This window comes from Bidens hawaiensis, unplaced genomic scaffold (assembly GCF_021521415.1).
Source record: "Bidens hawaiensis isolate Kalapana, Puna unplaced genomic scaffold, B.hawaiensis_p1.1 tig00009749_1, whole genome shotgun sequence".
Taxonomy (NCBI): Eukaryota; Viridiplantae; Streptophyta; class Magnoliopsida; order Asterales; family Asteraceae; genus Bidens; species Bidens hawaiensis.
In genome coordinates, this window is record NW_027491729.1 from 39,557 (window position 1) to 63,906 (window position 24,350).

Sequence of the window (24,350 nt, forward strand, 5' to 3'; positions counted from 1 at the left end):
ACCAGATGTTTAATGGTCATGGAGTGGCACTTACGGGCGCACGCGGGAAAGGTTATCGGGTAGTTTTGGAACACAGCGGCAAATTATTTGGTAAATGTAATCAAGGAAAGAAATCAGTTCACGAAAGGTAGGGGGGTTACTCGGATGGTCCGTGTGGCCGAGTACCTGGGAAAAACTAGTCAACCACACCTCTTTGGTCGAATCAGGTAGAAAGACTTTTAAAGAAAAAACAATTTATTTTTGTTATAAGTGCTCAAAAATATAAAACATTTAAAACATACCCTCTCAGCTTTAACAAAAATAAAAAGGCCATCAACCAAAAAATCATTTGGTCCAAACGCACAAAAACATATACTAAAGATCTGTCTAAATCTATACGAGTTTATTCCAATCCAACCGTTTGCTAGCCATCCAAGCACGAGTCTACCAAACCCGAGCCATCACTTTTCGAGCCAACCGAACACGAGACATCACTTTTCACATTGGTTTTTTTTTTTCTTCTTATTTTGTTTTTAAAAGTATTGTACTATGTTTTTATTTAATGATATTATGTTTTTATTTAAATAGCTTATATAGTTTAATAGAAAATTTAAAAATAAATAAATGTTGAGTGAGTAATCTCTCTCTCTCATAAATTAAGAAAATAGAGTTAGGAGTTTTTGTTTTATTATGAAATGTCTTATGGACCTCTTTCTCTATGCCGCGCAGATTTTAGATATGCAAAGTGCTTGTTTTTTCAAAGAAGTTTTATTAAAAAAGGTATGTACGTCCTCTCACTCTAGAAGTCATTGACAATAGTCTTCTAGCCTTTTCTTTGTTTCTTTTTTTCATTAGACTTGAAAAACATATGTTCATCTCCTCCAACCTCCGATCCTAACCTACTGCCTCTCTCCCTTACCCCCTCCATTGCCGACGACCGTCTCCTCCACTCCAATCGTTGTCGCGCAGCCAACCGTCTTCACCGCCTCTGAGCTACCGCCTCTCTCCAGCCAAACTGCCGCCTCCTCTCTCTTCCCTTTTTAATCTTTATCAAACAAATTAAGAAAATAGAGTTAAGTGTTATTTTCATACATATGGCTCGTTCAAATACACAACTTTATTACCGTTTTTTATTTTATTGCAACTGGATACTTCACGTTTCGAAAACATGTCATTTTAGTTTTTTTTCTAACCACCGTGTATTTTATCCGTTAAGTAAAAGGTAAAACAATCATTTTTATTTTCTTTTAGTTTCTTATTTTTTTTCTTGAAATAAATGTCATTTTCATACCTGAGTTTTGGCCAACTATTTCCAATTCGGTACATTTTTTATTTTTTTACAATGGAACACTTAGGGTTGTTTGGTAGCCTCTTAATTGCCATTTTACCTCTTAATGGTTCATAACCTTTTAATGGTTAAGAGAGAACGAAAACCTGAATGGTTAAGAGGTAACCATTCATGCTTATGGTTATCTGTTAACCATTAAGAGGTAACATCTTAATGGCCATTAACAGGCTACCAAACAGCTCCTTTGGCATTTCACGTTGTGAGGCAGTTTTCTCATTTTATACTTCTACTCTTATATTTAATTACACAAACGGTCCCTATGATTTGATCATATTGTATGTTTGCACTAAACTTTTGTACAATAATCAAAGAACTTATAAAAATAAAATAATTTCTTTAGCTAAAAAGGTCAATTCGACTTATTAGACTGAAATCGATTAATTCATGTTTTAACCAAAAACCGAGCCGAATTCTTATTCAGTAATTCCAGTTCTGTTACACGCATATCAAAATTAAAAATAAATGAAAAAGAAAAATAAAACCTAAAACCGAATAAACCTAACCGATAAGTTCCCTTACTTCTGTCTACGCCAACCCAATCGCTAGCAATCCAATAGTCAAATTCTCTCGTAGATACCGACACCCCCATACATCAAGCATTTTACATAGATGGAATTTTAAGAACAAAAATCATGATTTGACGCACCAACCAAAAAAACTTTCAAAATCAAGATTGTGAAAGTTGGAACCTATATTACCCAGTGATCCATGTCCAAGCAAAATCACAAAATAGATGCAACGATACACCTCGACCTGTTAAAATCAAATAACACCAATGTACGCTAAGATTGTTAAGATGACTACATTAAACTTGAAAACAAGAGTACAAACAAACAAATAAATAATCATATAGAGTAAAATCTCACACACAAGAGACCGTTTATAGTGTTTGGAAAGGTGGGATGGGAAAACTTTTTCTTTATCCAGGAAGCTAGAGAGGCGCTTTCACCAAGACCCCGACTCAAAATACCTTTTCTTGAGGGTTCCAACTAACGAATGCAACAAAAACACGCAATAGAAGTATGATTTAAGACTCATCTCTAATAAAATCTTGAATAAGAAAACCAACGGAGGCATATGACGATCCGCCCTCCACCACCGCGGATCTACTCTTTGCACTCATCTCTTTTACTTTTTGTCTAAGCTCTTTATCCTCCATCACCCTTCTTATCCCATTTTCAATCTCCTTAGCTGTCACATTGATGATAGTATTCGCCTCATGATTAAACATGTCCTTCTTATAATCCAACGTTATCTCCACCGCCAATCCCAACTCAACCACCATTTCAAATGCATTCATATGTTGCTCGGCGTACATCGGCCATGCTGCCACTGGTACACTGAACCATAAACTCTTCAATAATGAGTTCCACCCGCAGTGGGACACGAACCCACCAACTGCATCATGAGCCAACACCGCCACTTGTTGGGCCCACCCGATCACTTTCCCTATTCCACGTGTTCGCTCCATAGTAATACACTTGGGTCCTCGTTGTCGCCTAAGACCATTGATGTTTGATCTAATGGAGGTCGACGTAGGGACCACAAGAAATGGCGGCCACTTTGCTCTAAACCACGTGCTATCTCCTTCACTTGGGCCTCATCAAAACTTCCCAAACTCCCAAAACACAAAACACACAACCGAGGAAGGTGGTTGATTATTTAACCACGTAATGGTGTCATCTTCCAACGGATTCCCAGCACCGGGACAACCTTCTAGGTTGAGTATAGGCCCCACAGGAAACACCGGAGGGATGCTAATGTCAGTAGGCATCGACTCGATCGCGTGTGGTTCCAAATCCAGGAATGTATTAACCATGATTGCTTTAACCTCTTTTAGTTTCCAAACAATTGGAAGAAAAAAAATCCAGTCCTTCTTTAGTCTTGACCGGATGCCAAAAGAATTTGGTTGGCACCCGTTTGACATAACTTGGAATTAATACCTCAGTATTCGAGTTGCACAGCTGGATAACGTTTTTGTTCGGATCATCACAGAGTGTTTTTACATATAATGCAAATCCAAGAAAAGCAGCATTACTAGTGAAGAAAGCGTAGCTCGGAACATTAAACTCATTAGCCACATCAATCATGCAGGTGCAAAACATGTCAACAACAAGCCCAGCAACCCGACGACCCGAACCCAGTTGACTTTTCAAGTCAGCAACAACATTTTTAACATACTTGCAGTGACTTTTGATGTACTCAACCGGATCTTTTGGTGGGGTTTCATCTTGAGGGAGTTGAATGAACGATACGTGATCAGCCATGGTGTTTAAGGATTCTATGTACGCGGTGATTTCCGAACCGGAATTCATGTCGAAAGGTTTGATGACAAGGACCGTTACGGCGAGACGTTGATCACGATTAACGAGTAATTTTGCCAGCTCGATGGTGGACATGATATGACCAAGGCCTGGGGCAGGAATGAATATAAGCTCTGCAACTTTATTTGCCATAATATTTGTTTTAGTTTATGATCAATGGCTTCTTTGGAGTATGAAGAGGTAGGTCCCAGCAGAGCCCAGTTGGACCCGCAAGACTCACCTTGAAGAGGGACGTCTGCGCAACGACCAACTGCTTCCGCAGGACCCACCATGCTCAGAGATGAAGACCTTACGCGCAGTACGCCAGCTGTTCCCGCGGGGAAAGCCTCCCAATGGTAAAGTACCCCGCTTGTTCCCGCAGCTGCGGATACAAGCCATCAGGGAAGGCTACCCGCACTGATAGCAAGGCTACACGCACAAGGCACTAACTCTTGATACTTCATTAATGTCACCTGAAGGAATGAGCAAGGCGGGAATACTCCCGCCCAAATGAGCCAGTCCATATGCTTCTGGAAGATCTTTTGTACTATACCTGCCAAGGTATGGGCAAAACAGACGATCTGACCAAAACAGCCCATGAACCAATCACAGGGTGACAGCTCACCGACAACAGTACGAGGAGAAGCACCCCCTAGTACTGTTTGTCACTATTAGCCGCTGCCTACTCACCAACCCTTACTATGGGACGTGCGTAGCCTACAGTTGGTGGAACAGTGCATAGCCGGCAGTAAAGGAACAGTATACAGCCGGCCTTGTCACTATCGGCCGCAGCCTATCCACCAACCAGCATGGCTTGTGCGTAGCCCACTGTTGGTAGAACAGGAATACTATTCAGCCGGCTGTACCTTCTTGGAAACCTACCTTCGGCTATAAATACTCCAACACCTTGGAATGGTAAGGACATCATCTGATATCTCATTATCTTATCTTCTCTAGCAATCTCTTAATATACACTTATATTCAGAGCAATCTAGTCTGATTCTCACGCCGGAGGGTGGTCACAAGGAGGAACCCCCCCCCCCCTTCTCAGTGACGAGCTTACGGTGTCTGTTTTGCAGGTCACCTGAAGAACAACTTTCTTTGCTGGACCTCATCCTCGTGGGAAACATCTATATAACCCCCAGATTATCCGTAATCTGCCCGGGGTCACTTAGTGTTTCTTCATTGGCGCCATCCGTGCATAAAAGCTAGAACTAATTCTTAGTTTTTTCAAAATTTCTGAAGATATGGTTAACGTTACTCCGGTCCCAAAGCCAGTAAGTGACCAAGAAACCCCGGTAACCACAACCCCAGCAACTGGGGGGAACACCGGCGGTTATACAAATTTTACGAACACTACCCCGGTTACCCAAGCCGGGACAAGTGCAGTAAACAATATCTCACTGGGGTTCACTGATGCCCAGTTGGAGAAACGGATGAGGGTCCCTCGCCAAACACTCGATCAAGTTAAGGCGTGGGCCGAAGCACGTCAGAAAGAGTTCCAAGCTGAGTTGGATGAACGCTTGCGTTCACTTCAACAGGCTGACGAATTCGGCAGTACTAGCCAACATCTCAACATGAACAGTGAGTGCGAGTACTCGAACGATGAGCGGGAAGAATCCGATACCGACGCAAACCCTCGCCATAAGGCAAAAGGGAAGCGTAAGGAAACGGACTTCCAACCGACAAGGAATTTTGGAGAAACCTTTAAACCAACGAACGCGGGGAGAAACCCACGTGACTTCTCCAAAACCTTTAGACCAACTGCTGCAAATGCAGGAAAGTCCAAGTTTGCAAGGGACATTGCGGAAGCAATCGCCCCGAGAAGTGCCAAACAAATGTCCAACATCGGCACTTATGATGGTCTATCCGACACAGACGACCACTTGAACAGATTCATTGCGGGGGCAACCGTCAGTAACTGGACGGAACCCACGTGGTGTTATATGTTCCAGATGACTCTGGTTGGAGCGGCCAGGGCATGGTTCGATCGTTTACCGGTCCACCACATCTATGATTGGGCGGACTTTCAGAACAAGTTCAGCCAACACTTCAGCCAACAGAGGAAATATACTGAAGAACAGTGGACGATCCTCAACTGCGTTAGAGAGGAGGATGAATCTTTACTAGACTTCATCACTCGCTTCAACTCCAAAAAGCTGAGTCTGGGCAACATAAGTGAAGATCTTGTTCGCGCCGCTTTCATCCAGGGCGCCGAATACCCAGAACTTATCCGCACATTGACGGGTAAGGACGGCATGCCATCCACATGGGATGCCATCATGACGGCGGCCAAGCGCTTTGCCGAGACGGAGAAGCAACTGGGAAGGGATCTTCCCCAGAGTACACACCTCTACACGCAAAGGACTAGAGAAAACAATGTTCGGATCGCCCGGCAGAACAAAAAGAGGAAGCTAGGTATTTGGCAGTCAAGGGTAAACTTTGACACCTCATCCAGCTCTCACCCTCTTGTTGGCGGAAGAGATAACACACACCCTTCAAGCCGAAGACACAGGTGGACGCCACTCACCAAAAGCGTCACGGAGATATTTGCCACCGAAAAACTACCATGGCCAAAAGCTCCAATGATCCGGCAGCGACCTAATGCGGATCAAAGCAAATCCTGTGACTTCCACGGGACAAAAGGTCATAGTACGGAGGAGTGTACATCCTTGAAGGATATTGTTGAAACATTCGTCAAGGATGGAAGACTTGCACACCTTGTGGCATCAATCAAGAAGGGAGGAAGAAATGATAACCGGTACAGAGGCAACGGACGAAAGCCCGTTGACATCAACATCAACATGGTTCATGGCAACATCAGAGGAAGAAAAAGGCGAGCGACAGAACCATGCGCGTGGAAGGAAGCTGAGGTGCGCTTCCCGCGAGTGCCAGGAGGACCCAGCAAAGAAGGCCCTATCGTCATCAAAAGCCAGCTGGGGCACTACATCACTTCTCGCACTCTTGCTGACAACGGCGCCTCGTCAACGGTGATGTACAGGCAGTTCTTCGACAAGCTAGATGACGAAGACAAGGAACGCCTAGAAACGATCTACGCCTCGATGGAAGGGTTCGACGGCAGCACAAACACCCCCCTGGGTATCCTATCTTTCCCCGTCACTCTTACGGACGGGAATCACTCACGCACAGAAGACGTGGATTTGTCGTGATGAGGAAGCCACACCACACATACGACATTCTCTTCGGAAGAGACGGGATGGCAAGATTCAACGCCGTGGTATCTTCAGTCCACGGCATGATAGGATGGCCAACAGCTGAGGGTGTAGCGATGATCACCGGCATTCCCCAGGTATGCATCGCATCTGTCTCATCTAAACCCAAACCAAAGATGGCTAAACCAACCATCACCGAACCGGAAAGATGGGCGTTCAACGGCAAATACCCTGACCAGGCCGTTACCATTGGCCCAACAGTTGTTGATCCCACACGCACCTTACTCAAACGCTTACTACAGAAAAACGCTGACATCTTCGCGTGGACACCAGCTGACATGACTGGTGTACCCCGAAGTAAGGCAGAGCATAAGCTCAAGTGCGATCCGGCTGTTACGCCAGTCGTACAAAAGCGCAGAGTAATGGGGCCAGAACAAACTAACGCATGTAGAACCCAAGTCAAGGAACTCCTTGACGCAGGCATCGTACGCGTTAGCAAATATCAAACATGGGTTGCAAATCCCGTTATGGTACCGAAGAATAACAAACAATGGCACATGTGCATAGATTTCAAGGACTTAAACAAAGCATGCCCCAAAGATTGTTATCCGTTACCGGAAATTGATCTTAAGGTGGATTCGTTAGCACCGTTTCGCCTTAAATGCTTCCTGGATGCGTATAAGGGGTACCATCAAATCCACATGGCCGTTGATGATCAGGACAAAACCGCTTTTCGGACGCCCGATGGCACATTTTGTTAACAAATGATGCCATTTGGACTTAAGAATGCCGGGTCCACATACCAACGCCTGATGGAAAACCAGTTTCATGCCCAAATTGGGAGGAACTTGGAAGTCTACATGGATGACTTGGTCATCAAAAGCCCTGACGCAGAAGCGATGTTGAGAGACATCGAAGAAACTTTCAACACGCTCAGGAAGATAAACATGAAGCTCAACCCGAGCAAGCGTGCCTTTGGAATGGAAGAAGGGAAGTTCTTGGGGGTCATCGTCACTAAAGATGGCTTCAGAGCGAACCCTGAAAAGGTCGAAGCCATTATCAAAATGGAATCACCTACTACCATCAAACAGGCTCAGACACTGAATGGACGACTAGTCGCACTTAATCGCTTTTTGGCAAACCACGCGGATAAGTCGTTTCTTTTCGTGTCAACGTTGAGAAACTGTTTAAAGAAAACGCACTTCCGATGGACACCGGAAGCGGAAGCAGCTTTTCAGGAGATTCGGTCACGCTTGATCGAACTCCCAACGCTCACAGCACCAAAAGCGGGGGAGGAGTTAATCCTATACCTTTCCGCAACAGATAGAGAAACCGGGGCGGTCCTGCTAGTTGAACGTAAAAGCATCCAGATGCCAATCTATTATGTCAGCCGTATCCTAACAGACGTAGAAACCCGGTACTCTACCCTCGAAAAACTAGTCTTAGCACTTATACACGCTTCACGCAGGTTAAGACGATATTTCCAGGGTCACCCAATCACCATTCTCTCCAACTTCAAACTTGCAAACGTTCTACGCAAACCCGAGTTATCGGGACGCCTAGCCAAATGGGCAATTGAGTTGGGGGAATACGCGATAAAGTATAAGCCAAGACCAGCCATAAAAGGCCAGGTTTTGGCCGACTTTATTGCGGAAGTGCCTGCATCGCGGGAAAAAGAGTGCCAGGAAGAGGCTCAACCCTATCCAGCACAGGACATCAATGATGTCTGGCGACTCTACACTGATGGAGCAGCCAGTAACGAGGGTTCAGGCGCAGGGCTGAAACTAACCAACCCAGCAGGCCAAGAATACACTTACGCTATTCGACTGGATTTTCCAAGTACGAATAACGAAGCCGAGTATGAAGCATTCTTGGCCGGGCTGAGAATTGCGCGTAAGATGGGAGTGAAACACTTGGAAGCCCACGTGGATTCCATGTTAGTAGCCAACCAAATCAACGGGACGTACACGGCCGTGAACGACACAATGGCCCTGTACCTCGCACAAGCAAAAACCCTTATGCGCGATTTTAACGATTGCAAAGTCATACATGTCAAGCGTAGTGAAAACAAATCTGCGGATGCGTTAAGCAAGCTTGCATCATTAGCCTTCACCCACTTGGGAAAGGACATCCGCATTGAACTCCTCGATGCACCTTCAGTCCCGCACAAAGAAATTTGTGTCATCCAAACCAGCACAGAAACGTGGATGACACCAATAATAAATTATCTTGCGGCAGGTACACTACCAGAGTCAAAAACACGGGCAAGAAAACTACGCTGTAAAGCACTGAATTATCAACTCATCGATGACATCCTTTACAGACGTAACTTTCTTGGCCCACTCTTAAGATGTGTGGACAACCAAGATGCTAACTACCTCCTAAGGGAAGTACACGAAGGCATCTGTGGAGTACACGCAGGTCCACGCGCTGTTGTAGCTAAGCTAAACAACGCGGGATACTTTTGGCCGGGGATGCATACAGATGCGCTGGCATACATCAGAAAGTGCAGGTCTTGTCAGCTCTACGCACCCAACACGCATCGCCCGAAGAATGAACTTGTTCCAGTCACCTCTGCATGGCCATTTCAGAAGTGGGCCATCGATGTGACAGGCCCATTTCCTACAGCAGCAGGAAATGTTCAGTTCCTAGTGGTAGCCATCGACTACTTCACCAAGTGGATAGAAGCAAAACCCTTAGCCCAAACAACCGCGAAACATATCAAAAAATTTATTTGGGAATTTATTATTTGTCGTTTTGGACTTCCACAGAATTTGGTGAGCGATAACGGCACCAACTTTGCTGACAAAAAGCTACAAAAGTGGCTGGAAGAACTCCAAATCACCCACACTTTTACCTCAGTGGCGCACCCGCATGGTAATGGTGAGGTAGAAAGAGCAAATAAGAGCATCGTCGAAGGCATAAAGAAAAGACTCTTGGAACACAGATCCGGCTGGGTGGACGAGCTTCCGCACGTCCTTTGGGCAAACAGAACGCTGAAAAAGGCCAGTACGGGAGAAACCCCGTTCAGTCTCACTTATGGCACTGAAGCCATGGTCCCGGTCGAAATTGGTTTACCCTCACCAAGGGTCTTGATTCAGCCAAAAGACAATGATGCGGAAAGACGGTTAGACCTTATGCTAACCGAGGAACGCAGAGACTTAGCTGCAGTGCGTGAAGAGAACTACAAGCGACAAATGCAAAAGTACTACAACACGCGGGTAAAACTCTGCAACTTCAATATAGGAGACTACATACTGCGTAACAACGAGGCTTCGAACCAACACCGCCCAGGAAAACTGGCCCCGGTCTGGGAAGGTCCATACATTATCAAAGAAGTTCTGGGAAGGGGCGCGTACCAGCTCGAAAGGCTCGATGGCACTCCCATCCCAAGAACATGGAATGGAGCTCAATTACGCAAATGTTACATGTAGATCAATTCCAAACTTGTAAAGAAAAGGCCTAGAGCCACTTCTAATGGAAATGATTCTCCTTTCACAATGTGTTGATAGCCTAACCTTTATACTTATGAACTTCCCACACTGATGTGCCGGTATTCACCGCATAAATATGGGAAGAAGTAAGTCATTACGTGTGGAAGGCGGCAAAACCCGCATAAACACAAAACGGTAAAAATTTCAAAAGTTTAAGGAAAACCTCCACGCAGGTCAGATGTAGGCAAAGTTTAGCCATCCTACTAAGTGCAAGTGACGGTCTTACCCGCACAATCACGAACAAGGAGGCAAAACTTCAACCTATTATCTACCACGTTCAAAGGTTAACTTATTCTAAACACTTAGAAAACTTCAAAGGAAAAGATGAGGAAAACTTCCACGCAGGTCAGATATAAGTAAAGTTAAGCCATCCTACTAAGTGTAAGTGACGGTCATACCCGCACAATCATGAAAGAGGAAGCGAAACAAACTTATAATTTGCCACGTTAAAAAGTTAACTTATCTAAGTACTAAAGAAGTTGCTAAGTTAAATCAAAACATGCGTAAAATAAACAAGGCAAGGAATTAACACAATCTTTATTCCATCAAAATTCAAATATTACAAAGATTGCTGGGTGCATACCCGCATACAAAAGAAGCTATACAAAAATAAAAATCTACTCTAATGGTGGAAAGGGATCTTCAGGACCACTTCCACTTGGACCCGCACCATCAGTAGAGCGTGGCGGTTCAAGGAAAGCTTTAAGGATAGCTAGCCCATCATCAGCAGCAGCAACTTCGTTCACCTTCTCCACCACCGGATGCGGGAAGGCGGCATACTGGTTCACTGCTTGGTCATAAACAGCTTCAGTATCCACATCATACAAAGGGAAGTTGGAAGGCGGGATGCCTTTCTCAACAAACCCTAGACCAAGCAGGAAGTCGGCCTTTTCCCCATCCTCATGAGAAGCGTTGAGGGCTGCGCTCATGGCATCGTCGTATGATGTGTCCGTAAAGACTCGATGCACAACCTACAAGAAAAAATACAAGTATCAAAACCTTTTCTATTTACAAAGAAAAGCGTAAAGACATTATGAAGTTAAACTTACCTGAGACAACGCTTCTCGAAGAAGCCATTCCTTGGCAACCAGAGCCTCTTGGAGGGCGGCTTGAGCTTGGTTACGGGCGCGTTCGGCTTCACTTTTATTGAGGTTGGCAAGCAACACTTCCTTTGCAGCAGCCTCTTCAACGCCCTTTAGCTTCCGCTCAGTGTGGTCAAGCACGCCCCTCTAGTCCAGGATCTCTTGGAGCTTCTTGGCGTCTTCCATCGCCAAGGCATCATGAGCCTGTTGGAGTGCCTCTAATTTGGCTTTAAGTTCCTCATTCTCGAGGCGTAGAGGCTCAGCAACAGCTTCAGCCTTGGTGGCCCTCTCGGTTGCGTTGCGTGCAGTTTCCTTAGCCAGCCGAAGCTGTTCGTTAACAGCTTGGGCAGCCTTGGAACGGGCCTCGAGCCGGGCCTGAACTTCAACCTCGAGGGCTTTGAAGGCCTTCTCCTTTTCCGCAGCCACTGCGGTAAGCCTCCTATTCTCCTCCCGGACAGCCCGCGCCTGAGCTACTTCTTGGATGCGAGCTGCTTTTAACTTGTCGTTTTCACGACAAAGCAGCTCGACGCACGGCTGCATCCGGGCCAGGAGAACCCGAAGCTCATTGGTTAGCCTACCCTCCTGGTAGCTAGCCATGGCTTCCCCCAACGCACCACTGGGAGCTGCGTGACGAGCCCACTCCACGCACTCCACAGGCGTGCGAAGGGTTGTTCCTCGGCGGATGTTCCATCGTGGAACATACACTTCATTGGAATCCGACACTGCAAAAAACAAAAAGCAGTTAGGAAAAGATGATAAAAAAAAGGCCAAAAGAACCCTACGCACCTGTAGGGTCGATAACAGGCCGATAGCCGCCAAACCCATCACCTGAACCCAAGGGAAATCCGTCCAAGAGGTCAGGCAGATGGGAAGGAAGCAGAAGTTGGCGAGAAGCCCCAAGCATACCAGAAGGATCGGCCGTCGTTGCCGATGACGGAGGAGGCATGGTGAAGGCCGCCGCGGTAGTAGAAACCAACGGAGGCGAACTCACCGTAGGTGAACTCACAACCGTGATCGCCGCGGCGGAGTCGGCAGAAAAAGTAACCGCCGGCTCAGTGAAAGATTCAGTAAATATGGCACTGACAGCCGGCGGTGATGTCATCACAGTTGGAACAGTTGGCTCAACGGGGTGAGCAACTGAACCAACTGAAGCAGGCGCAGCCGCCTGGGTCGTCGCCTCAGGTAGGCTGACCAAGCCTACCGTCATGGGTCCGGAGGTACTCCTCCCCACTCCACCCTGGAATGCGGTAGCATCCACGCCTGCACAAAGGAGATAAGTATTAATGATGGAAAGCTATGAAGTTAAAAATGAAGGAAGTTTGTACTTACGGGTTTTCTTGAGCCTAAAAGTGCGGACAGGCGGGGACGAACCCGATGGAGCCGGCCTCTTTACGCCGCTCACCGTCGTCATCATGGGCTCTCCGGAGGTGACAGTCGTCGCAGCCTCCGGAGCAGTGGTCTTATCACCACCAGGTTCCCCGCCACCTCTTCGCTCTCGGTCTCTGAATCAGACCGAGGCACCGGATCGGCAGTGGAGGCCACCTTCGCCTTCCCCTTCCCGCCGGCAGCCTTCTTCTTCCGCACCAACGGAGGACCATCTGCGGATTCCTCATCAGAACACAAGATTAGAGGAATTCCAGCAGAGGTTTCAGCATTGAGGGGTCGAGGGTTGAATAACGCCTTACCTGGCCGCCTGGCGCTCAGGATCTCGTGGCCTGGCGGGTAGACCTCCACGAACCGATCCGCCGTCTGTTCAAGGATGGGCAACTCGTTCTCATCTAGAGCACGAGTACCCATCCGAGCGGGACTATCAGCCTCCCGCGGATACAGGAGCGACTGCAAGTCGTTCCCCTCTGAAATAAAAGAAAAACAGTTAGAAGATAAACCTATATAAACAAAGAAGACAGAGCATACCGTAAGGGACAGAGTTCAAACCGTATTCAAGGACGATCGGGATCTTTTGCGCCTCCGCATCCTTCCACACCCGGCTCATCCCGAGCATCACCATCCCGGACTCCGCAAAGCGGTACACCGGAGATTGGACTCGGGAAATCTTTGAGAACCATTCCGCCTCCTGGTAGTTGGAGGCGTGAAGGCTGGGGAGTGCTTGCCCATTCTTGAACTTCATGGCAAGGGGGATGGCGCGGCGGAGATATAAAAGAACTCCCGCTTCCATGAACGAAGACTGCGCTCGGTTGCGCAAATCTTCAAACCCTTGATCCGGGTTATCAGAGTATACCACCCCTGGATGCACCTCCAAGAGTAGAAGGTCATCAGGCGGTCGACGAAGGGCTCAACGCCCAGAATCCGGCACACCCACTCAAAGTGGCGAATCTTCGCGATCGCCATCGGGTGTACCTCGGTCAAGTGTACACCGTGCCTCTCCAGAACACGGTACACAAACTTCGTCAAGGGGAACCTAAGATTCCCATAGACGAAGAATGCGGCATATACCCCGATCTTGCCTCTGGGGGCATCATACACCGTCTGGTGAGGTTCAGGAAACTCAGGCTCGAAAGACTTGAGCATGAACTTCCTGACGATGTACTGATATAGATCGACAGGCAGAGCACACTGGCACTCGCCAGCAGTACTCTTGTCATCCTTGTCGGACGTGGATGACGGGTTCTTGGCGTACACCCCAGCCTCCTGGGCTGTAGCCTCAAGATCGTGAACAGAAGACATCTTGCAGGTATGAAAGAAGAGAACGATTTCAAGAGAATGCTCGACTGAAAAGGTGAGTATTCGCCGGAAATCGTTTTGAAGATGAAGAGAAAAGTGAAAGTGTGGATTGCAAAGGACCCTCTCCCCCTTTATATACTAATCACAATTAATGCGATGAATTTAATGCGGAAGAGAGAGAAATCGCAAATGCAATGAAACTATGACACGTGGCAATAAGCAAGCTGGCAACAGCTGTTGAAAGGACGCGTGCCATTAATTTCGCGGCCACGCGCCCGAAAATTCGGGCCCACGCGCCTGAAAAAGCGCCTGGAATGACCATATACTGTCACGTCGCCATAACTTCCTGCACGTCCTGACACTGTCAGAAGAAACCGTCGGACGACGTTTCAATAGTTTGGACTGTTCTTATCCTTTCACCAACTCTTCGAATTTCAAAATTTCAAAAAGATTCAAAAGTAAGCGGGAAAATACCCCTTACCTTGGCAACCAAGTAACTATAAGACAGGTGCGGGTACAGTGTTAAGGCAAAACCCTTCACATACTTAGCACCCGCAGGGAATTGACGCCAGGAATACCTTGGAAGTAAAGTAACCATAAGACGAGTGCGGGTACAGTGTCAAGGCAAAACCCTTCACATACTTAGCGCTCCGCAGGGAATTCAAACCAAGAAGGATCTTCTGGGCCATGCTTGCGGAAACGGGAATAACATCCCCGCATAGCGGGAACGTCGAGAACTATATTGTTTGAAACTCCAAGATGGAATTGGTGGTTTTAACATAATTGATCACTATGTTCAAAACTACCAAAACCCCATGGAGAATCCACACAAGTGGGACTCAACGCTCCTGACTTGCGAGGAGGTTACAGACCTACCCGCTTCATACCCAAAGATCAAGCAGAAAAGTCGGGAATTTCTGCGTGACATTAGGAAAACCGCGGGAAGAATCCCCACGGAAAACCTTAAAACTAAAAACCCTTTTTAAAACCCCTTGCTAAAGTCCAAAAGTTCACCTCACTTATTAATAATTCATGAGAAGAACATTGGACTGGGGGGACTTGAAGAGGTAGGTCCCAGCAGAGCCCAGTTGGACCCGCAAGACTCACCTTGAAGAGGGACGTCTGCGCAACGACCAACTGCTTCCGCAGGACCCACCATGCTCAGAGATGAAGACCTTACGCGCAGTACGCCAGCTGTTCCCGCGGGGAAAGCCTCCCAACGGTAAAGTACCCCCGCTTGTTCCCGCAGCTGCGGATACAAGCCATCAGGGAAGGCTACCCGCACTGATAGCAAGGCTACACGCACAAGGCACTAACTCTTGATACTTCAGTAATGTCACCTGAAGGAATGAGCAAGGCGGGAATACTCCCGCCCAAATGAGCCAGTCCATATGCTTCTGGAAGATCTTTTGTACTATACCTGCCAAGGTATGGGCAAAACAGACGATCTGACCAAAACAGCCCATGAACCAATCACAGGGTGACAGCTCACCGACAACAGTACGAGGAGAAGCACCCCCTAGTACTGTTTGTCACTATTAGCCGCTGCCTACTCACCAACCCTTACTATGGGACGTGCGTAGCCTACAGTTGGTGGAACAGTGCATAGCCGGCAGTAAAGGAACAGTATACAGCCGGCCTTGTCACTATCGGCCGCAGCCTATCCACCAACCAGCATGGCTTGTGCGTAGCCCACTGTTGGTAGAACAGGAATACTATTCAGCCGGCTGTACCTTCTTGGAAACCTACCTTCGGCTATAAATACTCCAACACCTTGGAATGGTAAGGACATCATCTGATATCTCATTATCTTATCTTCTCTAGCAATCTCTTAATATACACTTATATTCAGAGCAATCTAGTCTGATTCTCACGCCGGAGGGTGGTCACAAGGAGGAACCCCCCCCCCCCCCCTTCTCAGTGACGAGCTTACGGTGTCTGTTTTGCAGGTCACCTGAAGAACAACTTTCTTTGCTGGACCTCATCCTCGTGGGAAACATCTATATAACCCCCAGATTATCCGTAATCTGCCCGGGGTCACTTAATGTTTCTTCAGAGTATTATCTTATATTTATATACCATTTCTTGCAGATGATACCATTCACCTAATGCCATACATTTTATTTTATAAAAATTCCAACGAAGATATTATAAAACTATGCCCGCAAAACATGCTCTAATTATTTTTATGTTATTATGCACATCGAAAGGGAATCTCATTATAAATAATGAGCAATTTACAAGTTTGGTGAGTGAAACAGCTCACGTTGAATGCAAAATGAGTTGTTCTCATGTTACTTGCCCACTTTTTTTAAGTTTTACAAATAAGTATTGTGTTATGTCACTTCTTATGTATGACAATTAATTTGCATGTGTAAACAATAAATGGCTTTAGAAGTTCCTAAAATCTTTGCATATGTAATTTATTTTCCAAAGAGTTAAAACTTCATTTGAGTTGAGAGTTTGAGAATCATGAGCCTCTGATATATAGTTGGGAAAAACAATACATACTCTTAGTGGCAGAATAATTTTCTTACGGTGGGTGCTCGAACTTTTAACAATCCAATGTTTGGAAATTTCGATTCGAGTCGTGTCACATATACAGGGTAGTGTTTTTATAGAAGTATATTGTCATCAGAATACACAAAAACAAAATGGCGTATAGCCGGTCGACTTCAATAATTTAATCGACTCTTTATAATATCTATGTTTCTATATAAAAAAAAGAAAAAAAGTTAAGAAATGGAGGAAATAACAAAACTGGCTTTCTTTATTGGGGCTTCTTTCTGAATAACAATTGGCTTTCTATAAATTGGAAATAAGACTAGTGTTTGATTAGTTAAACGTATACCATAGGGTGAGGCTAAATATACCCATTTCTCTTACTTGTCATATCCTATCCGCTGAACATATGTAATTTATTTTCCAAAGAGTTAAAACTTCATTTGAGTTGAGAGTTTGAGAATCATGAGCCTCTAATATATAGTTGGGAAAAAAAATGCATACCCAGCTTAGTGGCAGAATAATTTTCTTATGGTGGGTGCTCGAATTTTTAACAATCCAATGTTGAAAGTTTCGATTCGAGTCGGGTCACATATATAAGATAGTGTTTTTATAGAAGTATACTGTCATCAGAATACACAAAAACAAATGGCGTATGCCCGAGGTTGCTTGCCGGTCGGCTTCAATAATTTAATCGACTCTTTTTTAGCATTTGGTTAAGAAATGGAGCAAATAACAAAATTGACTTTCTTTATTGGGGCTTATATTTGAATAACATTTGGCTTTCTATAAATTGGAAATAAGACTAATGTTTGATTAATTAAACGTTTACAATAGAGTGAGGCTAATATACCTCTCTCCCTTACTTGTCATATTTCATCCCTTGAACTTTAACTTCCTTTAACAATTTATTTGACATATTACTACTACCCTCTAACATTTTCTAAAGAGTAAAGTGCCATTTTCGTTCTTATGGTTTGACAAATAATGGGAATTAAGTCCAAAAAGTTTATGTTTAGCATGTGGACCTTTCACGTTTACCAGTTCTTGTCAATTACATCCAAATCACTAACCCCGTTAAATTTAATCGTTAAGTCAGGGATAGACATGTCTACTCACTATTTCTTTATTATAATACTTATTTAAGTGAATTGCGATTTTTGTACTTTTGGTTTGTCCAAATCTGCGGTTTTAGTCCAAATGTTTCAAGTTTGCAATTTTCGTCCTTGTAGTTTCATTTCACTTTCACTTAAACCCGAATTTATTAACATCGTAAAGTCTGGTCGTTAACCCATTTGCGTGCCTCTCACGTGACGAGCAACTTTGTTGTTTTTCTACCCAACTAAACCTCATTCCTAATTCGCAAGCCCCCTCATGTGAGTGGCTGGGGTGTATTTGGGGAAGAAGGAAAAATGAATGAACAAAACTGTCCCTCGCGTGAAGGGCACACTAATGGTTTAACGATCAGACTTAACGAGGAATTCGGGTTTAATTGCAAGTGAAATGAAACCATATGGAAGAAAATTGCAAATTTGAAACTACTTGACTAAAACTATTTGGACAAACCAGAGGGATGAAAACCGCAGTTCACTGATTTAATTATTATAATGAATAAAGAGTGAAAAGACATGTCAACCCTGACTTAACGATCAAATTTAACGGGGTTAGTGATTTGGATGTAATTGGCAAGAACTGGTAAACGTGGAGGGTCCATATGCAAAAAATAAACTTTTTGGACCAAATTCGTATTATTTGTCAAACCACAAGGACGAAAATGACACTTTACTCTTTTCTAAATTTTATGGTCTCTCTTTTAAAGTTATATTTTTGTATTTTTTTTTATTTCTATAATGTTTTATTTGTTACTAATTTAGATCACGGGTTACACACAGGTGAAAATATATAAAACTTCATATATATATACACACACACACACATTAAGTTGTGTGTTATAAAAACTAATATTATTGAAATTATAAAAAATATAAGTATACAACATAAAAAATGCTACAAATATGAATATAACAATGAGATATAACAGTTATAAATTTTATTAAAACGCTTAATAAAGTAACAATCAAATCCAAACCTCATGACTTAAACCACAATTTCAATCTAAACATCCATACATCCAGTCTAAACATTCATAAATAATTTTCCAAAATCCAAAAAAATAAAATAACAAAGTCTCAAAATTTTTAGAAATAACAGTGTAAACAATTATTTTCCTTTATTACGCAATTAATGATGATTATAACCATTTATTTTGAAACATTTTCCAACTTAGGAGTTAATTTAAAATTTAAATTAACTTGTTTATTGTGTGGATAATTTATTTATAGAAATTATATACTTGTCATCATATGTGGATAACCTAGTTTAAGTACATGTGGAAAATGTATTTTGTTTTAATAGTATACTAGGTTAGATACCGTGTACAACACGGGTTTAACAAATTATTTTATAAACCTTTAAAATATAAATAGAAAAAAGTCTTAATAAACAAATTTGACTATTATATATAAAAGGTACAAACATACATTAATCCGGTTAAATAATATATATTTTTCTTAATAATACATTTACCACAAAACATGCAAATTATTAAATGACCGAACACAAAATAAATGTTTGTTAAAAAATTAAGTGTGAATAATAGATGTAATAATGCATAATTAACCCAAGTATAGAATATTGAATTAGTTGGTCTTCTAAAATGGAACCGAACTTCGACCCTTAAAAGTTGGTGCAATTTTTAGATCTGTGTGCCAACGTAAGATTTTCTAGGCATTCTTCACATGCTTGGGTTTTGCGTTGTTGTTAGGTAGTGCGAGCCTGTAAATAAGGTAGCATGAATTCTCTTGGAGATGTTCTTCAAACTTAGGAAAGTAAGGTTTGAACATACTTGGATCTTCATTCATTGAAAGTTCAACGTAGTTGTGATAGCTAAATATTAAATAAATAAAAAATGATGTTAAATATTTCAGGGCCGTCGTCCGGAGGCCTAAACCGAGACAAAAGTTTGAGGCCCTTTTGAATAACAATTTTTTACTTTCCATTTGACAATTATTAACCCAAAAACCATATCAGACATATAAATTTAGCTGCATGCCATAAATATTAAATAAATAAAAATAAATTATTTAAATCACAAGATGAATGGATTATTGTGGCTAAATGAGTATTCTTCACTATTTTTATTTTCTTTTATAATATTAAATCCTTAAACTTATGGTGGTCCTAGGAATGTGGAGGCCCAATGATGTTGCCTTACTTGGCTGACCCTAGAGCCGACATTGAATATTTAGCTCCTCATCATTAAAATCATTTCAATTTACCAAATTTCGTTAGCACATTTGTTGTTTGGTTTTATCTTTTGTCTCTCAATTTAATCAAAAAAAAAATTGTCTCCATAACGTATTAGAGACATTGATAGAAGAATTAATTACATAATTTGTTGTGTATGGTAATTAATAAAATATTTACAAAATATGATAATCAATGCAGGTAAACAGAAAAACATATTTGGATGGTAAAAAGATTTTATCAAAAGATGCAGAAGAGTTAATCCTATATGTGTTTGTCATCACGTTATGGTGTTTATAACATTCTAGAATTATGAAACATTTAATGAGTTAATCGGTAATTAGGAAACAGAACAATTATTTTGAGTATGAATTAATCAATTTATTTTTAAAGTATTACATGTAATTCAAAAAAAATATCTTTAATTTTATTAAAATGTAAAAAATATGCAATTAACATCAATACTTGAAATTTAAAATTCAAACATAATATGAGGTGTAATTGGCAATATTTAAATCTTTGTTGAATCTATTTAATTTAGAGAAAAATATTATTATGGCGTAAATTACGGAAATAACATAATTAGGAGTTTATGTTTAAAGAATTAAGGGGGTGTTTGGGATTCCTTATTATCATTATGTAACATCCTAAAATTCTCGTATTTAATAAAAGAAAGTCGTGTTTAGTTATTGGGCCTAAATAATTAATTAGTATTAATAAAGATCATGGACTTGGACTAATTATGATGGATTAAAGGGAATGGGCCTTAGGTCCATGGGCTTTAAGGGATATAAATATCCCCTAAACCATCCTAAAACCCTAACTATCATTTCCATCTTTCATAAATCTCTACACACTAAAAAACACACATATACACCCTACACCTTACATACGGCCGTGAGAGAGAGAGAGGCGGGATTCGAGTCCAAAAATCAAGCCAACCATTATTAGATCTTCAATATACGAGCTAGATACAAGATAGCAAAGCAAACCGCGACCACACCGATCACATAAAGGTATGCCTTTTACCTTAAAGTTCATGTTTTTAGGATCGGTTAGCCTTGAAACTTAGAACGAGAATAGATCGGGTATAAACGAAACGTAAAGTTGTAAACTTGATGCTAAAACGAGACTAATGAACCCATAAACCTGTGCGGCTCGATTAAATGAACCCTTAAAACTAGTATTGAACTTTTTGAGCTTAAAGATCCAAACTTTATGCGTTTTCGGGCCAAATCTTATCCAAAAACGACCATAGGATTGATTGCGGGTTGGTTAAATATCATATCCAAAGATTTCACGTTAAAACGGAGATGATTATGGGAGTTTGGATGAGCCGTAGCTGCTACTGGGCAACTTCGCCTGCAGCTAACTCCGCTGGACACAAGTTCGTCTATGGTTAACTTCGCTGGACACAAGTTCGCCTATGGTTAACTTCGCTGGACACAAGTTCGCCTATGGTTAACTTAGCTGGACACAAGTTCGCCTATGGTTAACTTCGCTGGACACAAGTTCGCCTATGGTTAACTTCTCTACATGCTAAGTTCGCTAAATGTATATAAATTCGCTAAATGTTAAATTCGCTTAATATTAAGTTCGCCAAAAGTTAGGTTCGCTGAGAAATGAATAATAATCCTAATGAAAAATACGTTAAGACAGTTAATGAAAATAAAATTTTTCCAAGCTGACCTGGCAGCTCAACCCCAGCCAGGGGCTCTGCCCCTTGGACCCTGCTAGGGGCTGCCGCCCCTAGACCCCGCTGCCAGGGGCGCTGCCCCCGGACCCCATTCGTTGTGGGTTATATAAAGATAGAAAATACGATATGAGTTGTAGTAGTTAATTGATACATATACATATTATACAGTTAGCCATGCACAGCTCAAGAAAGGGATTACCATTAACGGCGAACATAACCGTATTCAGGTGAGTTTCTAGCCCCATTTCCTTGTTATGTTTTCGGGGTTGTGTGCATACTCGATGTGATAGTTAATACACTTACCTTAACTGGTAAGTGTATGCCTTATATGGTTTATATGTTATGTATGTATATCTTAGATGTGAGTGAAAGCTTGTCGGTACGTGAACGATCTTCGGATATTGCGCGTGCTAACAAGGGAGGTATGTTTATGATAAATGAATGTGTATGATAGATGTATGTACAATATATGAATACGTATGAATGATTAAAGAAAGTATGTATGTTATGGGTATGTAACGGCGGTATGTACGAAGATGAAGAAAGAGGGACCAGACTTTAATAATATCTGAGATAGAAGGGGCCATACCCTAATAATATCTGAGATAGAGAAGTAAAAAGGGTCCAGACTCTACTAATATCTGAGATAGACAAGAAATGGACCAGACCCTAAATAATATCTGAGATAGACAAAGGAAAGAGGGACCAGACCCTAATAATATCTGAGATAGAATGGACAGTAATTATATAGTATGAAAGTAATAAAGTATGAATGTATGTATGAAATTATGTAATGAAAGTAAGTTAGTAAAGTAATTATTATGTATCTTCGGATGCATGATTGAAGGTAAGTGTATGTATTATACGATACGTGATTAACTAGAACTCACTCAGCGTAGCTGACCTTTAGTATGCACGCAGGTGAGTATAATGAGGCAGCTCGCTTGAGGGTACACGTGGCATTGAATAAGAGGCTGGCATCGGAAGGCTCAAGACGTTTAATTTTAATGTTTTTTTATTCTGAAAGACAAGAGGTTGTTTTAAGACAAGTTATGGTTTGATTATGAAACGTTTTATGAAAATTTTTATATTCCGCGAATGTTTTAATTAACTCTGATAATTAAAACTGTGTTTATGAGTAAATCCAACGTCCAAAGTGAGGCACCGATAACGGGGCCTTACACATTAACTTATAAGTTATAAACTTTTTGAAAAGTTAATAAGGCCTTATGGATTTTAACTTATGAAGAAAGCCTTATGGATTTTAACTTATGAAGAAGGCAAAATAAACGGGTTTTGAAAAGTTAGAAATCTCTAACTTATTAACTTACTGAGTTTGTTTTACCTATTACATCCTTTTAACCCTCAAAACCAATACACTCCTTTTAAAAAAGAGTGTCATTTTAGTCATTTTGGTTTCCCCCAACACATAAGCTAATCCAAACATTTTTTTAAAAATTTCTTTTAAAATATTCATAAGTTTATAAGTCATTTTAACAAAAAGTCTTTTTTCACTTAAATAAGCAATCCCAAACACACCCTAAGATATATTGTATGTTTAAATTAGTTGACTATAATTAATGAGTAGAATGACAAAATACTAAATTATAATAGCTATTTATATATGGTATATATTCTGTTAATTGGGTCGGGTATGGATATGAACCAATTTTGTACAATGAGTGTGGTGGGAGGCGGGAAATTGAGAGGAATGGTGGGCTAGATAGAGGACACATGGCATATAACATCCTAGGCAAATCCCACATCGGTTGTGGACAAGAGAGATCCTTGGTTCATAAGTAAATGCTCCGCCTCTTAAATCACCAACGCGTTTTGGGATTAATGGTAGCGGACGAGATGAGAGCTCCACAGTTAAGCGTGCACAGCTGGAAGTAGTAGCAAGATGGGTGACCTCCTGGGAAGCCTCCACCTGGGCAACCAAAAACAAATCCGTGAGCTCTTCATGGGCAAAGCGGACAATATTGGTGGTGTGAGGGGCCGAATGTTACAACACATGGCATAAGGAAACATTTATTTATTAATTAGTATAAATATTCTGTTAATTGGGTCGGGTATGGATATGAACCGAGTTTGTAAAATGAGTGTGGTGGGAGGTGGGAAATTGAGAGGAATGGTTGGCTAGATAGAATGGCATAAAGAAACATTTATTTATTAATTAGTATATATAGGTATATATAGATTTTTTTTGTTTCTCTCATTTTATGTTTATTGTCCCTGATTATAATAATATTTATTATTATCACCACCGATGCATTAGTATATTTATAAGACTATATATAAATATGTGTGTGTGAAAGAGTGATACAAACATTGATATTGTTAAAAATAAAAAAATATATTAATTATATTTACAATGGTAATAACAAAATTAATTAATAACAAAATAGTTTTTAATTTAATATATTTAGTAGAGACTATTAAGTGAAACAAAATGTTAAATGGACTAATATGTATGTGAATAATGTTAAGGGGAAATAATAATTGATTTGATAAGTACAAGGTGGTGTACATTTGGTAAAAATCATGGAGGGAGGTACGTTTAACAAAACCCTACAATAACCTTTTTAATTTAATTAAAGATTTATACAAAGAGTTATTTAGTATAATTTTCAGGGGAGGTCGTTAGGGATGACAATGGGTCGGGTTCGGGGCGGTTTTAGGTATTCTCAGACCCAAACCCGATTATATAAACATGTCCCATACTCGTCGTGTATTTATCGGGTAATTACCAATCGGGTATCGAACAGACCCGTCTATTATACTA